We start from the raw sequence: 13,917 nt of genomic DNA, 5'->3' as shown, positions 1-13,917 counted from the left end.
CCTTAATCATTATGAAATGACCATTTTTGTCTCTGAGTACTTTTGCTGTCTTGTAGTCAGCATTATCAGATATGAGTATTGCTACACCTGTTTTTTTTGGGGGGGGGTGTTGTTTGCTTGGAATATTGTTTTCCAGTCTTTCACTTTGAATTTGTTTTTATCCTTGTTTCTTAGATGAGTTTCTTGTAGGCAGCATACAGTTGGATTTTCTTTTTTAATCCATTCTGCTACTCTGTGTCTTTTTATTGGTAAGTTTAATCCATTTACATTTAGTGTAATTATTGACACTTGTGGGTTCCCTATTGCCATTTTATAAATTGCTTTCTGTTAGTTTTGTATCTTGTTTGATTCTTCTCTTTTGTTTTTCTATTGTTTGTTTTTGTTTGTTTGTGTTCCATACTTCTTTCTTCTGTTGCTACCTTTTTTAAGTTAAGTGTTTTTGTGGTGGTTTTTTCAAGGGTGGTTACCATTAAGTAATGAAAAGGGTACCTACCATATTCATTGTAATACCCTTTCTTATGAGTATTTCTGCACTTCATCGTCCTTTGCTACTGTTAATCTTCATCTTTTCTCCCCTTTTTTTTTTCTTTTGTTGTCACAGTTTAAGTTTAGTTTTATTGTTTTCTTGGTGGAGCTGTTACTTGTGGTTTTGTTTTCTTTTGTTCTTTGAATCTGGTAGGAAAACCCCCTTTAGTATTTCCTGGAGTGGGGGCTTTCTGAATATAAATTCTCTCAACTTTTCTGTATTTGTGAATGTTTTCATATCTCCCTTATACTTAAAGGATAGCTTTGATGGGTATAGTATTCTTGGCTGAAAGTTTCTCTCTTTTAGGGCTTTGAATATTGGGGTCCACTCTCTTCTAGCTTGTAGAGTTTCTGCTGAGAAATCTGATGATAATCTAATAGCTCTTCCTTTATATGTTGTATTCTTCTTTTCCCTGGCTGCCTTGAGAATTTTTTCTTTGTCATTGGTTTGTGTCAAGAAACCCTTGGAGTGGGTTTCTTTGGGTTAAGAAAACTCAGCGTTCTGTTTGCTTCTTGAATTTTGGGCTTTAGTTCTTTCCACAGGCTTGGGAAGTTCTCGTCTATTATTTGTTTGAGTATATTCTCCATTCCATTTTCTTTCTCTTCTCCCTCTGATATACCTATTATTCTTATGTTATTCTTTCTGATGGAGTCAGACAATTCCTGTAGGGCTTTCTCGGTTTTTATTATTTTTGAGTCTCTTTCTTCTTCTCTCTGTTGTGTCTCAAGTTGCTTGTCTTCTATTTCACTAATCCTATCTTCTATCTGGGCTGTTCTATTAGCTAAGCTTGTTATCTCGTTTTTCAGTTCGTGAATTGAGTTTTTCATTTCTGTTTGATTTGTTTTTATACTTTCAATTTCCTTGGTAATATATTCTTTGTGTTCATTGAGTTGTTTTCTGATCTCCCTATATTGCCTTTCTGTGTTTTCTTGTATATCTCTGAGTATTTTTAAGATTTCTATTTTATTTTATTTTTTTTTAATAATTTTATTTTTTTAATGGGGTGACATCAATAAATCAGGATACATATATTCAAAGATAACAAGTCCAGGTTATCTTGTAGTTCAATTATGTTGCGTACCCACCACCCAAAGTCAGATTGTCCTCTGTCACCGTCTATCTAGCTTTCTTTGTGCCCCTCCCCCTCCCCCTTTCCCTCTCCCTTTACCCCCTCCCCACCGTAACCACCACACTCTTATCAATGTCTCTTAGTTTCAGTTTTATGTCCCACCTACGTATGGAATAATGCAGTTCCTGGTTTTTTCTGATTTACTTATTTCGCTTCGTATCATATTATCAAGATCCCATCATTTTGCTGTAAATGATCCGATGTCATCATTTCTTATGGCTGAGTAATATTCCATAGTGTTTATGTGCCACATCTTCTTTATCCAGTCATCTATTGACGGGTTTTTTGGTTGTTTCCATGTCCTGGCCACTGCGAACAATGCTGTAATAAACATGGGGCTGCATGTGTCTTTACATATCAATGTTTCTGAGTTTTTGGGGTATATACTCAGTAAAGGGATTGCTGGGTCATAAGGTAGTTCTATTTTCAGTTTTTTGAGGAACCACCATACTTTCTTCCATAATGGTTGTACTACTTTACATTCCCACCAACAGTGGATGAGGGTTCCTTTTTCTCCACAGCCTCTGCAACATTTGCTATTGCCTGTCTTCCTAATAAGAGCTAATCGAACAGGAGTGAAGTGGTATCTCATTGCAGTTTTGATTTGCATTTCTCTAATAGCTAAAGAAGATGAGCATCTTTTCATATATCTGTTGGCCATTTGTATTTCTTCCTGGGAGAAGTGTCTGTTCATGTCCTCTTCCCATTTTTTTATTGGATTGTTTGTTTGTTTGTTGTTGAGTTTTATGAATTCTTTGTATATTTTGGATACTAGGCCCTTATCTGAGCTGTTGTTTGAAAATATCATTTCCCATTTAGTTGGCTTTCTGTTTATTTTGTTATCAGTTTCTCTTGCTGAGCAAAAACTTCTTAGTCTGATGTAGTCCCATTCATTTATCTTTGCCTTCACTTCTCTTGCCATTGGAGTCAAATTCATAAAATGCTCTTTAAAACCCAGGTCCATGAGTTGAGTACCTATGTCTTCTTCTATGTACTTAATTGTTTTAGGTCTTATGTTTAGATCTTTGATCTATTTTGAGTTAATTTTAGTACAGTGGGACAAACTGTAGTCCAGTTTCATTCTTTTGCATGTGGCTTTCCAGTTTTCCCAGCACCATTTATTGAAGAGGCTTTCTTTTCTCCATTGTGTGTTCTTGGCCCCTTTATCAAAAATTATTTGACTATATATATGTGGTTTTATTTCTGAGTTTTCTATTCAGTTCCATTGGTCTGAGTGTCTACTTTTCTGCCAATACCATGCTGTTTTGATTGTCGTGGCCCTATAATAGAGTTTGAAGTCAGGTATTTAATGCCCCTGGCTTCATTCTTTTTCTTTAGGATTGCTTTGGCTATTCGGGGTTTTTTATACTTCCATATAAATCTGATGATTTTTTTGCTCTATTTCTTTAAAAAATGTCATTGGAATTTTGATGGGAATTGCATTAAATTTCTATATTGCTTTGGGTAATATGGTCATCTTGATTATATTTATTCTTTCTAACCAAGAACAAGGAATATTCTTCCATCTCATTGTATCTTTTTCGATTTCTCTTAACAATGGTTTATAGTTTTCATTATATTATATAAGTCCTTTATATTCTTTGTTATGTTTATTCCTAAGTATTTTATTTTTTTTGTTACAATTGTGAAGGGGATTCTTCTTTTGAGTTTGTTCTCAGTTGTTTCATTGTTGGCATATAGAAAAGCTATTGACTTCTGTATGTTAATTTTGTATCCTGCGACCTTACTGTATTGGCTTATTGTTTCTAGTAGTCTTTTTGTGGATTCTTTGGGGTTTTCGATGTATAAGATCATATCATCTGCAAAAAGTGATACCTTTACTTCTTCTTTTCCAATATGGATGCCTTTTATTTCTTTGTCTTGTCTGATTGCTCTGGCTAGAATCTCTAGTACCACATTAAATAAGAGTGAAGAGAGTGGACAACCCTGTCTTGTTCCTGATTTAAGGGGGAAAGCCTTCAGTTTAGTGCCATTTAATATGATGTTAGCTAATGGTTTATCATATATGGCCTTTATCATGTTGAGATATTTTCCTTCTATACCCATTTTCTTGAGAGTCTTAAACATAAAATTGTGTTGTATTTTATCAAAAGCCTTTTCTGCGTCTATGGATAAGATCATGTGGTTTTTGTTCTTTGTTTCTTTGATATGGTATATTACGTTAACCGTTTTACGTATGTTGAACCATCCTTGAGATTCTGGGATGAATCCCACTTGATCATGATGTATTATTTTTTTAATATGTTGTTGTATTCGATTTGCTAGTATTTTGTTTAGTATTTTAGCACCTGTATTCATTAGAGATATTGGTCTGTAGTTTTCTTTTTTTGTGCCATCCTTGCCTGGTTTTGGTATGAGGGTTATGTTGGCCTCATAAAATGTGTTTGGAAGTATTGCTTCTTCTTCAATTTTTTGGAAGACTTTGAGTAGAATAGGAACCAAGTCTTCTTTGAATGTTTGGTAAAATTCGCTGGTATACCCGTCAGGGCCTGGACTTTTATTTTTGGGGAGGTTTTTAATGGTTTTTTCTATTTCTTCTCTACTGATAGGTCTGTTTAAGCTTTCTGCTTCTTCTTGACTCAGACTAGCAAGGTTGTATTGTTCTAGAAATTTATCCATTTCTTCTAGGTTGTTGAATTTAGTGGCATATACTTTTTCATAGTATTCTACAATAATTCTTTGTATATCTACGGTGTCCGTGGTGATTTCTCCTCTTTCATTTTGGATTTTGTTTATATGAGTTCTTTCTCTTTTTTCCTTGGTAAGTCTTGCCAAGGGTTTGTCAATTTTGTTGATCTTTTCAAAGAACCAGCTCCTTGTTCTATTAATTTTTTCTATAGTTTTTCTGTTCTCTAATTCATTTATTTCTGCTCTGATTTTTATTATCTCCTTTCTTCGGCTGCTTTTGGGTTGTCTTTGTTCTTCTTTTTCTAGTTCCTTAAGATGCGAAATTAAGTGGTTCACTTGGGCTCTCTCTTGTTTGTTCATATATGCCTGAAGTGATATGAACTTCCCGCTTATCACTGCTTTTGCTGCATCCCATAGATTCTGATATGTCGTATTGTCATTTTCATTAGTCTGTATATATCTTTTGGTCTCTGCACTTATTTCTTCTTTGACCCATTCATTTTTTAAAAGTATGTTGTTTAGTTTCCACATTTTTGTGGGATTTTTTTCCTCTTTTTTGCAGTTGAATTATAGTTTCAAGGCTTTATGATCAGAAAATATGCTTGGTACAACTTCCATTTTTCTGAATTTGCTGATGTTGTTTTTGTAGCCCAACATATGGTCAATTCTTGAGAATGATCCATGTACACTGGAGAAAAATATATACTCAGTCACTTTGGGATGAAATGTCCTGTAGATGTCTATCATATCCAGGTGCTCTAGTGTTTTGTTTAAGGCCACTATGTTTTTGTTGATTCTCTGTTTGGATGACCGATTAGAGCCGTCAGCGGTGTATTGAGGTCTCCAAGTATGATTGTATTTTTGTCAGTTTTTGTTTTAAGGTCAATAAGTAGCTGTCTTATATATTTTGGTGCTCCTTGGTTTGGTGCATATATATTAAGAATTGTTATGTCTTCTTGATTCAGTGTCCCCTTTGCCATTATGAAATGGCCATTTTTGTGTCTGAGTACTTATCCTGTCTTGTAGTCAGCATTATCCGATATGAGTATTGCTACACCTGCTTTTTTTTGGATGTTATTTGCTTGCAGTATTGTTTTCCAGCCTTTCACTTTGAATTTGTTTTTATCCTTGTTACTTAGATGAGTTTCCTGTAGGCAGCATACAGTTGGATTTTCTTTTTTAATCCATTCTGCTACTCTGTGCCTTTTTATTGGTGAGTTTAATCCATTTACATTTAGTGTAATTATTGATACTTGTGAGTTCCCTATTGCTATTTCATATCTTGCTTTCTGTTAGTTTTGTGTCTTGTTTGATCCTTCTCTTTCGTTTTTCTATCTTTTGTTTTTATTTGGTTGTATTCCATACATCTTTCCTCTGTTGCTATCTTTTTTATCTCATGTGCTTCTGTGGTGGTTTTTTCAATGGTGGTCACCTTTGAGTAATGAAAAGGGTCCCTACCCTGTTCATTGTAGCGAACTATTTTGTGAGTACTTTTGCACTCCATCGTTCTTTGCTACTGTTAATCTCCATCTTCTCCCCCTCTATCTTTTTGTTGTTGTCACAGTTTAAATTTGGTTTTATTGTGTTCTTCTTGGAGCTTTTACTTGTGGCTCTGTTTTTTTGTTGTTGTTGTTCTTTGTATCTGATTGGAGAATCCCCTTTAGTAATTCCTGGAGTGGGGGTTTTCTGATAATAAATTCCCTCATCTTTTCTGTATCTCTGAATGTTTTTATTTCTCCTTCATATTTGAAGGATAGCTTTGATGGGTATAGTATTCATGGCTGAAAGTTCCTCTCCTTCAGGACTTTAAATATTGGGGTCCACTCTCTTATAGCTTGTAGAGATTTTGCTGAGAAATCTGATGATAATATAATGGGCCTTCCTTTATATGTTGTATTTTTCTTTTCCCTGGCTGCCTTGAGAAGTTTTTCTTTGCTGTTGGTTTGTGTCAATTTCATTATGATATGCCTTGGAGTAGGTTTGTTTGGGTTAAGAAAACTCGAAGTTCTATTTGCTTCTTGAACTTGAGGCTTTAGTTCTTTCCACAGGCTTGGGAAGTTCTCATCTATTATTTGTTTGAGTATGTTCTCCATTCCATTTTCTCTCTCTTCTCCCTCTGATATACCTATTATTCTTATGTTATTCTTTTTGATGGAGTCAGATAATTCCTGTAGGGCTATCTCATTTTTTTTAAATTTTTGAGTCTCTTTCTTCTTCTCTCTGTTGTGCCTCAAGTTGCTTGTCTTCTATTTCACTAATCCTCTCTTCTATCTGACCTGTTCTATTAGCTAAGCTTGTTACTTCGTTTTTCAGCTCGTGAATTGAGTTTTTCATCTCTGTTTGATTTGTTTTTATAGTTTCAATTTCCTTGGACATATATTCATTGTGTTCATTGAGTTGTTTTCTGAGCTCCCTAAATTGCCTTTCTGTGTTTTCTTGTATATCTGAGAGGATTTTTAGGATTTCTATCTTGAATTCTCTGTCATTTAGCTCCAAGGTTTCCAATATATTAAATTTTTTCTCCATAGATTTTTCCTCATCTAGTTGTGTTGCCTCTCTTTCTTTTGTATCCATGATATTCGATTTTCTCTTCCTTAATGGCATCTGAGGGTGGTTTTGTTGATAGTATTAATGAGATTTAATAAAGAATAAAAAGTTAAAAAAAATAAAAAAGATAATTAAAAAATAAAAAAGAGTTGTTTTTTTAAAAAAAAATTAATAATGAAGTAAAGAAAAATAAAATAAAATAAAAATTTTAAGAAAAGGAAATTATTCCCCCCCTCCTTTTTTCCTCTCCTGTCCTCTCCCCTCTTTCTTAAGAAAATCTTGTGGTGAACTGTGAATTATAACGAACAATGCCTGTGATGGAGGGCCTGAATTGGGGAAAAGTAATAAAGGGGCCAAAAAAAAAAAAGAGGGTATGGACCCATAAAAAGCAAATAAGGAAAAAATTTGCGTCAAGAATAAAATGATTTGCTTTTAGGTGTTGGTTATCTAAGAGTTATGATGAGAGGAATAAGAGGAAAACAGAAAAATGGGGGGACAAATTAAAAAATTACTATTGTATTTAGTGGAACAAGAACTAGATGAAATGGAGAGCCAGGGATGGGAGCACTGCTAGTGAGTTAAAAAGGTGAAGTAAAAACCCCCCAAAGTGCCACAAACATAAGTTTGAATCCCAGATAAGATACTTTGTTTGTTATTGAGGTTTGAATGAGAGGAGATGTAAAGGTGAAAGGAAGAAACTAATATAGAGGGAGAAAAGAAAGAGAGAAAAGAAGAGGGGACCACTAAAAGAAGAAAAAATAAAGGGGAGAGAGAGAGAGAGAGAGTTAAGGGTTTTGGAGTGCAACCCTCATAGAGAGAAAGGAAGAGGAGAGAAAAGATAATGGGAGACATAACACTTATGGGTAGTGTAGTTCAAGGAGAGGAGAGTGTAAGACCCGTAGAGAGTTAATCGTCCAAATTGGAGGAGGAAAAAAAGTATCAAGAATGAAGATAAGATATGAGGCCAACATAACCCTCATACCAAAACCAGGCAAGGATGGTACAAAAAAAGAAAACTACAGACCAATATCTCTAATGAATACAGATGCTAAAATACTAAACAAAATACTAGCAAATCGAATACAACATATTAAAAAAATAATACATCATGATCAAGTAGGATTCATCCCAGAATCTCAAGGATGGTTCAACATACGTAAAACGGTTAATGTAATACACCATATCAACAAAACAAAGAACAAAAACCACATGATCTTATCAATAGACGCAGAAAAGGCTTTCGATAAAATACAACACAATTTTATGTTTAAGACTCTCAACAAAATTGGTATAGAAGGAAAATATCTCAACATGATAAAGGCCATATATGATAAATCATCGGCTAACATCATATTAAATGGCACTAAACTGAAGGCTTTCCCCCTTAAATCAGGAACAAGACAGGGTTGTCCACTCTCTCCACTCTTATTTAATGTGGTACTAGAGGTTCTAGCCACAGCAATCAGACAAGACAAAGAAATAAAAGGCATCCATATCAGAAAAGAAGAAGTAAAGGTATCACTTTTTGCAGATGATATGATCCTATACATCGAAAACCCCAAAGAATCCACAAAAAGACTACTAGAAACAATAAGCCAATACAGTAAGGTCGCAGGATACAAAATTAACATACAGAAGTCAATAGCCTTTCTATATGCCAACAATGAAACAACTGAGAAGGAACTCAAAAGAATAATCCCCTTCACGATTGCAACAAAAAAAATAAAATACTTAGGAATAAACATAACAAAGAATGTAAACGACTTATATAATGAAAACTATAAACCATTGTTAAGGGAAATCGAAAAAGATATAATGAGATGGAAGAATATACCTTGTTCTTGGCTAGGAAGAATAAATATAATCAAGATGGCTATATTACCCAAAGCAATATACAAATTTAATGCAATTCCCATCAAAATTCCAATGACATTTTTTAAAGAAATAGAGCAAAAAATCATCAGATTTATATGGAACTATAAAAAACCCCGAATAGCCAAAGCAATCCTAAAGAAAAAGAATGAAGCTGGGGGCATAACAATACCTGACTTCAAACTCTATTATAGGGCCACGACAATCAAAACAGCATGGTATTGGCAGAAAAATAGACACTCAGACCAATGGAACAGAATAGAAAGTCCAGAAATAAAACCACATATATATAGTCAAATAATTTTTGATAAAGGGGCCAACAACACACAATGGAGAAAAGAAAGCCTCTTCAATAAATGGTGCTGGGAAAACTGGAAAGCCACATGCAAAAGAATGAAACTGGACTACAGTCTCTCCCCCTGTACAAAAATTAATTCAAAATGGATCAAAGATCTAAACATAAGACCTGAAACAATTAAGTACATAGAAGAAGACATAGGTACTCAACTCATGGACCTGGGTTTTAAAGAGCATTTTATGAATTTGACTCCAATGGCAAGAGAAGTGAAGGCAAAAATTAATGAATGGGACTACATCAGACTAAGAAGTTTTTGCTCAGCAAGGGAAACTGATAACAAAATAAACAGAAAGCCAACTAAATGGGAAATGATATTTTCAAACAACAGCTCAGATAAGGGCCTAATATCCAAAATATACAAAGAACTCATAAAACTCAACAACAAACAAACAAACAATCCAATAAAAAAATGGGAAGAGGATATGAATAGACACTTCTCTCAGGAAGAAATACAAATGGCCAACAGATATATGAAAAGATGCTCATCTTCTTTAGCTATTAGAGAAATGCAAATCAAAACGGCAATGAGATACCACCTCACACCTGTTCGATTAGCTGTTATTAGCAAGTCAGGTAATAGCAAATGTTGGAGAGGCTGTGGAGAAAAAGGAACCCTCATACACTGTTGGTGGGAATGTAAAGTAGTACAACCATTATGGAAGAAAGTATGGTGGTTCCTCAAAAAACTGAAAATAGAACTACCTTATGACCCAGCAATCCCTCTACTGGGTATATATCCCCAAAACTCAGAAACATTGATACGTAAAGACACATGCAGCCCCATGTTTATTGCAGCATTGTTCACAGTGGCCAGGACATGGAAACAACCAAAAAGCCCATCACTAGATGACTGGATAAAGAAGATGTGGCACATATACACTATGGAATACTACTCAGCCATAAGAAATGATGACATCGGAACATTTACAGCAAAATGGTGGGATCTTGATAACATGATACGAAGCGAAATAAGTAAATCAGAAAAAAACAGGAACTGTATTATTCCATACGTAGGTGGGACATAATACTGAAACTAAGAGACATTGATAAGAGTGTGGTGGTTACGGTGGGGAGGGGGGAATGGGAGAGGGATAGGGGGTGGGAGGGGCACAAAGAAAACAAGATAGAAGGTGACAGAGGACAATCTGACTTTGGGTGGTGGGTATGCAACATAATTGAACGACAAGATAACCTGGACTTGTTATCTTTGAATATATGTATCCTGATTTATTGATGTCACCCCATTAAAAAAATAAAGTTATAAAATAAAAAATAAATAAATAAATAAATAAATAAAAAAGAATGAAGATAAGAGAAACAAACGAACAAATATAATAAAATGGGATAGGTTATAAAGTCTGCAGATTATTCTTGATTTTGAGAGGTTATCTTCTTGCTTTTTCTTTTCTCTCCCTCTTCCTGGTTGGTGACTCTGTACCCCGGGTTCTGCCCCTTTGGCACTCTCAGGTAGAGGTTTGAAGTTGATAAGTCTCTATGGCAATGTCATGTATTGTGCTTTAGTCTCGTTGGCAGTCAAGGCTCATTAGCATTTCTAGGCTCCGACAGTGAGAGAGTCCGTGTTTCTGGAGCCTTTCTCCTAGTCTTTCCTTCCTCAATTAGTAGCCTGATAATCCAGCTATGGGGTTGCTGCTGCCTCTGCCTGGATAGTAAGAGGCTCAAAGAGCTGGCAACTCCCCACTGTATTTCCACTCAGCACAGGGCTCTGGGTAAGGCTCAGTCAGTTAGAGCTCCTAGCATAATCAGGCGGGGCTTCCGCCCACTCCAAGACCTCTGGCTCTGCCACTCTTTCCGGTAACACAGGCGGGTGCCGACTTCCAGGGTGTTTGGAGGAAACGCTCATTCACTATCTGCGTGTGCAGACCAGGATATCCGGCCAGCAGTCTCACGCTCTGAGTGAAACCCCCAACTGCATGGAAAAGTTGCAGTGTTGGAATTGAGTCTCGCTCCGTCCCCGTGAGTTTTGGGGGAGATTTATCGGTATCGCTTCCTACCCCACCATTACTCTGACGTCATCTCCAAGATTTCTATTTTAAATTCTCTGTCATTTGGCTCCAAGGCTTCCAATATGTTAAATCTTTTCTCCATAGATTTTTCCACATCTATTTGTGTTACCTCTCTATCTTTTGTATCCATAATATTCAATTTCCTTTTTCTTATTGGCATCTGAAGGTGGACTTGTTGATATTGTTAATTAGAATTAGTAAAGAATAAAAAGGGAAAAAATAAATAAATGAAAAAAAAAGGAAAACACTCCACACAAAAAAAAAGTAATAATTTATTATTTCCCCCTTTTTTCTTTCTTCTCCTCCCCTCCTCTCACATCTTTAGGTAAATATCATGATGACCTGTGAATTATATTATGTTAAATGGAACAAAAACTGCCTATAACAGAGGGCCTGAAATGGGTGAAGAGTTCACGGGGCAAAAAAGGGAGTAGGGACCTACTAAATGCAAAAAAAAAAAAAAGAAGGAGGATATCTTAGACAAGCATAAAATGATTTGCTTGTAAGTGATGGTCAACTAAGAGATATAATGAGAGGGATAAGAGGGAAACAGAAAAAAGGAGAGAAAAAATAATATTTAAAGAAAAAATAAAAATAATAAGTAAAAATCTGTTGTATTAAGTGGAGCGAAGACTAAATACAATGGAGACTTTGGGTTGGGAGGAATGCTAGTGAGTTAAAAAGCAGTGTAAAAAGTACCCAAAATGCCACTAAAACAAACAAATAAAGGAAAACCAAGAACAAAAGCAGAAAAGAAAAAAAAAGAACAACAACAACAAAAAAAAACTTGAGTCCCAAATTAAATAATTTGTTCGTGATTGAGGATTAAATGAGAGGAAAAGTAAAAGGAGAAAAGAAGAAATGAATAGAAAGCAAAAAATAAGAAAAAGAGAGAAACGAAGGAAGAAAAAAAGGAAAGGGAAAAAGAAACAAAAAGAAAACAAAAGGGGAGAGAGTGAGAGTTAAGGGTTTTGGAGTGTAACCCTAAGGGAGAGTAAGGATGAAGAAAAGAAATAAAATGTAACACTCATGGGTAGTGTAGTTTAAGAAAAGGGTAGTATAAGATGGGCAGAGAATAAAAGGACCGAGGTGGAGGAAATACAAATAAAGGCAATAAGAAAGAAGAGAGAAACAACAACAACAAAGAATTAGTGGAACAAGTTATAAATTCTGTGGATTTTTCTTGATTTTGAGAGGTTAACTTCTTCCTTTTTCTTTTCTCTCCCTCTTCCTGGTCGGTGACTCTGTACCCCAGGTTCTGCCCCTGTATCACGCTTAGGTAGGGATTTGCAGTTGATGGGATTCTATGGCAATGTCATATAATTGGCTTTAGTCTCGCTGGTAGTCAAGGCTTGTTGGCGTTTGCAGAGTCCAACAATGAGAGAGAGTTTGCTTTCCTGGAGTCTCTCCCATAGTCTCCCCTTCCTGAATTAGCAGCCTGGTGATCCAGCTATGAGGCTGCCACTGCTTCTGTCTGGGGAGTAAGAGGCTCAAAGAGCTGGGAAATCCCCACTCCATCCTCACTCAGCGCAAGGCTCTGGGTAAGGCTCTGGCAGTCAGAGCCTCCAGCGTAATCAGGTGGGAGTCAATTGTTGTCAAGGTGACTGTTCAGCCCCTATCATTCAGTTGGACCACTCAACCCAGGCTTTCCACACTTTGTAGCCTGTTTTGGCTGGAAAGAAGATGCACTATTCACTGCTTGCTATATAGATCTTAATATCTGCCAAGTCCCTCTTGTTAGGTATATCCCTGAATATGGAGGCTCTGTCAATCAGAAGTTGCCCCCGCCCCTTTAGCAAAAGGCACTGAAAAATTTTATGCCTCTTGTCTTGGATCGCTGAACTGGGAGAGATCTTATCAATTAGAGCCCCGTGGGTGTGCATATTTCATGGGTTAAGCTAATTTCAGTGATTGGATCCGCAGCTGTGCTCCAGAGAGTATTTCAGGCTGCCTGCGCGCCCCTCCCCCAACGCTTGATTGTTAGCTCGAATGGCTGGGTGAGGTGCCCCGCACACGAAGAGAATCTCCTGACTAGGAAAGATAGGTTTGGCGCCCCTCCCAGACTGCAGCACAGGGCACACGTGCGCGCGGCTTCTCAGAGCACGCCGGTGGTGGCCGGCACTCCCCGGACCTCCCCGGACCGCAGCTCGGGGCACGCGCGTGGCTTCTCAGTGCAGGCCAGTAGCCGGGACTCCCGGACCCTGGCACGGGGCGCACGTGCGGCTTCTCAGTGCACACCGGTGGTGGCTGGGACTCCCCGGACCGCGGCGCGGGCAGCTGCACGTGTGGGTTGACTCACCACAGGTGTATTCCCTCCTCGGCAACAGTCCTTTCGCTTTCAGTGTGTGTGTGGAACTCCGGGATGCTCCGAGGATAAATTTTTCTGTTTCTAGTTGATAAATTTGTTGAGATTTTGGGGAGATCTGTCAGACGCGCTGCTCACGGCGTCATTTCTGTGATGTCACTCCTTAAGTAGGCATTCTTTATCTACCTGGGAAAATTAAAATGGCTTCAGCACATTTTTCTTACTTATCTTTTTTTTATTATTAATTTTACTAAGGTGACATAAATAAATCAGGGTACATATGTTCAAGAAAAACATGTCCAGGTTATCTTGTCAATCAATTATGTTGCATACCCATCACTCAAAGTCAGATTGTCCTCTGTCACCTTCTATCTAGTTTTCTTTGTGCACCTCCCCCTCCACCTTTTCCTCTCCCTCCTCCCCCCCCCAACCACCACAATCTTATCAATGTCTCTCAGTCTCGTTTTTATGTCCCACCTATATATGGAATTACAGTTCTTGGTTTTT

This window comes from Saccopteryx bilineata, chromosome 1 (genome assembly GCF_036850765.1).
Source record: "Saccopteryx bilineata isolate mSacBil1 chromosome 1, mSacBil1_pri_phased_curated, whole genome shotgun sequence".
Lineage (NCBI taxonomy): Eukaryota > Metazoa > Chordata > Mammalia > Chiroptera > Emballonuridae > Saccopteryx > Saccopteryx bilineata.
This window is presented reverse-complemented; position numbering follows the sequence as displayed.